Source organism: Oncorhynchus masou, chromosome 29, assembly GCF_036934945.1.
Source record: "Oncorhynchus masou masou isolate Uvic2021 chromosome 29, UVic_Omas_1.1, whole genome shotgun sequence".
Classification (NCBI taxonomy): domain Eukaryota; kingdom Metazoa; phylum Chordata; class Actinopteri; order Salmoniformes; family Salmonidae; genus Oncorhynchus; species Oncorhynchus masou.
Window position 1 is genome coordinate 53,881,416 of NC_088240.1, and position 4,539 is coordinate 53,885,954.

Here is a 4,539-nt window from a genome sequence, read left to right on the forward strand (position 1 = left end):
CATGCCCGTGTTGAAGTTCATGTTTTTTAGCGGGGGGGGGGGGTCACTTTTTTATTGTAAATAAGAAAAGAATATGTTTCGAAACACTTCGGCATGAATGTGGATAAAAGTAGAATAGACGGATAATCCTGAATGAATCGTGAATAATGATGAGTGATAAAGTTACAGATGCACAAATATCATACCCCCCCCCCCCCCCCAAATGGCTTGGGGGTTGGTATGATATTTGTGCGTCTAACTTTCTCACTCATCATTGTTCACGATTCATTCAGGATTATCCGTCTATTCTACTTTTCTTTTTTTTTACAATAAAAGTGACTCAAATGACACATTATTTACATTCATTTCTGTTGGGCACAAAATCATTTGAAACACAACCAAAACAAACAGCAAATGCATCCAAAAAATTGTAGTCACAAGCTTGATGTAGTCAATGCATGCTATGGATATGGGACCAAATACTTCACTTTTTACTACTTTAATACACAAAAGTAAATTTGTCCCAATACTTTTGCTCCCCTAAAATGGGGGGTCTATGTGCAACAGCAAAAACGGTTCACTCGATATGGATGAAAATACCCTCAAATTAAAGCTGACAGTCTGCACTTTAACCTCAGTCATTGTTTTGATTTCAAATCCAAATTTTTGAAGTGTAGAGCCAAAAGAGGAAATAATGCTTCACTGTCCCAATAATTACGGAGGGCACTGTATGTAACCTCTGTGACAGGCGGTACCTTTTTGGACAGGCTTTTCATTTTACCTCTCAACCACTTTTCCTCACCACACTACCTGCTGCTGTGTGAGAGGAAAATAAGCTGACAGTGTCATTATAATAACCGCTATAATTACTTTAAAAAAATATATATATTACCAGAGAGTTAGTAATTATGTGGTTGGTTATGAGCGCTACAGAGTTTTCTGAATGTCAGCTAGCAAAGCTTTAATTACAAATACTTCCCTAGATTCATGTGCACTAGAAAATCAGCCAGCTTTACAAGTACATGACAACATATGGTCGATGGAGAATGATTATATATTATGCAGAATATTCTTCTAAAGCTCCATTATGTGATTCAGTTTCATTTTGAGGATTTGAATGTTCTCTTACACTGGGTCTATAAACAGGGCATAGCCAATAATAGGACACACATATTGTGCATCCCCATGGGCTATAACGAGGTCATTGTTGGAAGCAACTGTAAACTGAATGGCAATGAAGTGGAACAGGGTCTGCACTACTAAGAATAAGGGAAGAGTTATATTCAGTATCACTTCATGTCTATAGTTAGGAAGCTGAAAGGTCACGATTTGAGTAGCAGGAGCTGAGCTTCATGAAAAACTAAGTTACCCAAATGTACCGATTTGTATATTTTTTTTGCTCTATTTTGGGGCTTTTCAGACCCATCTTGTCTCATGGTTTTGTTAACCAATATAAGTACAACTATAGTGAATCCCAACACGGGTACAGTATAAGGTGGTCCTTGTTGGTAGCTGTACAACAGCAAGGAACTGTAACAGGGTCTTCCCTAGCTGATGCAGAGTCAGACCAGCTTGTATCTGTCTATAGTAAGATCAGAGGTAGACGATAAAAGTACTGTATAACGGAGGGGGGGGGCTGAGCTTCTCAACACGGATCCAACAGAAAGAACAAATGTATCAAGCACTAAGCTCTATTCCTGGATCATTTTTTTGCTGTCTCTGTTTTGGAGCTATTCAGGCCTACCCCTCTCCATTGTCTTGTGATTAAGACAAGCTATCTGCATAGGTTATATAGCAGACAGTGAGAGACGATTCAGCATTGTCTCTGCCAACGTAAGGTGTCATGTTATTTTTACAAGCTCCCCAGAAGATGTAGATACCCCTGTTTGCCTCCCTGGATCTGCCATGTGCTTATGCGGCAACTGACAATTACTTTTAAAAAAAATACAAAGGCACATTTTGTGCTCACTGAGGTGGCAAAGCAGAGAGTGAATTGGCTAATTAAATATATCCAGTGTTGAACAGTCAAGAGGGTCTCGGCTCTCTTTCCAGCCCTTGTCACACGAGAGTCAATTATGTGAGCTCTAAATAAACCATCAGTGTGAACCGAAGCAGACTGAGTGGGAAGAGGTACCGGAAGAGTTGCCCTCGTTCTGAAGACACACACGACAGATACATTAACAGTGTTTATTGTAGGGAATCACTGCGTTTTGCAGCTTCTTTCATTCCCCTCATCTTTGATCAAAGAAAACGGTATCAAATGGGGAAAAAATGATCCTCCAAGGTGACGCCGGGCTGCCCCGTGTTGTCATTGTACTGCTCATTAGGCTCCTCAACTAGTTATGTCTAGAGAGATGCACAACTGAAAATCTTATCATTTTCAGGAATCGTTTTCTTCCTATTTCGACCTATGATTTGGATATGGCTTGACAGGTTTTTTCATCTCAGAGGATGCCTTTTTAGAAAAGGTAGAAAAGGAAGAGATCAAAACCCACCTTGAGAGAATAAAAGGTTATAACTAGCCTTTATTACTGTAACTCTCAAATGTGATTACGGTCTTACATTTGTATCTAATCTAAGGGGTAACACTGGCTGCGTGCGACTGTGTGTTTGTCAATCAGGGAGCTTGTATGTGATAGCAAGATTGAAAATGTGTTGCATGGGAGATTAGGCACACACTACTTCTGGAGAACACACACCAATTTAAGAAAGGGGACCCATTCAAACTCATTCAGCTGTGGATGGCATTAACACATTTCATAGACATTTCTCCCCTTCCTCACTGACTCTCTCGAGTTCTCAGTGCACTCAAAACAGACACAGATTAAGTCCAATCCGGGACTAAGACATATTTTCAATGGAGACTGATTTTGTAAAAAAATAAATATCTGTGTCTTGGAAACCATCCAGTGAGAATAAGACACTGATACCCCATTTTACTCTCCAACCCCTGCTAGTGTTTTCAGTTTTCTCCCAACTCCCATTGTAGATAGTCCATTATTAGATAACATCACATACGTATGGACAGACCCATTCAGAGCTTTAAGATATCATTTTCAGATTGGATGTTCCAGGCATATGCCCAAATGAATTCGTTCTGTATTATTTTTTAGATTAACTGGGACGGGTGGTGTCTGCGATTACATGTGACCTGTGTAAAGGGTGAGATCCATTGGTATAAAGTCAGAGGAACCGAGCTTCTACCTCATTTCTTTTAGTCAATGAGGCATCGGATAGAGTTCCTGCTGCAGTCAACCAGCCCTAATGTTTTCTCTGCCTAAGTGCATCTTCAAGCTTATTCCCCCTACAAATGATTCCTGAACCTTTTGATATTCTCTCTTTGTGAATCAGTGTCATTACTGGGGTTAAAAGATATGGGTAAAAAATAAATGCTATCAAAAGCAGGTGGAATTAATATGATATCTTTCTTTGCTGTAGGGCACGCCAAGATAATATTGCCATCTTTTATTTCTCTCTTTTCTCCCTCTCTGAGCATGCTTATTACTCTTCCCATCTTTCTATAATCCATCTTGTTCTTTCATTTTCTCGTCCGATACATTTATCTTCTTGCTCTTACGACTACATTGTCAGCTTCCTCTCTTCCTCTCCTAACCCCTTCCTCATCCCCTCTCTGTCCTTCTCCAAACCTCCTGCTACTTCCGCTATTACCCTCCTATGCTCCTTATCCTCTCTCCCCACCCCCCCTCTCTCCTCTGCGCCTCCCTTACTCCCTCTCCCTCCCTACCGCTCACTAATATGGCACTGTGGTGTGTCTGCGGGTCATCTGTGACTCATTCCTTTGCCCATTGGCCTGGGTGCCACCCCTGAACGAGAACCCGTGAAAATGCCATGCCCACAATGAAAGGTTTGAGCATTCAGTAGTGCCAGCCCTCCCCTGGGCAAGGGTGGTACCACTACATCTGTGGGCATGAGATGCTCAAAATTGGCGAGTTGTACTCCCACAGCTGTCCACGAAAACTCATGATAGTACAAGATGGTGTGATGGCATTCAGTCAGTCAATTTTAACATTCTAATCGAAACAATCTGAAGCAGCATCTGTGCACTCAGTATCTATATTTTATGATTTATACAAGGCATTAGGAAAACCTGCTCTTTCCATGACATAGACTGACCAGGTGAATCCAGGTGAAAGCTATGATCCCTTCTTGATGTCAATTAAATCCACTTCAATCAGTGTTGATGAGTTAAAGGATAAAGAAGGATTTTTTAGCCTGAATGGGCAAGCCAAAAGATTTACAGTTGAAGTCGGAAGTTTACATACACCTTTGCCAAATACATTTAAATCCTTGACATTTAATCCTAGTAAAAATTCCCCGTCTTGGGTCAGTTAGGATCACCACTTTATTTTAAGAATGTGAAATGTCAGAATAATAGTAGAGAGAAAGATTTATTTCAGCTTTTATTTCTTTCATCACATTCCCAGTGAGTCAGAAGTTTACATACACTCAATTAGTATTTGGTAGCATTGCCTTAAACAATTTAAACTTGGGTCAAACATTTTGGGTAGCCTTCATCATGCTTCCCACAATAACTTGGTT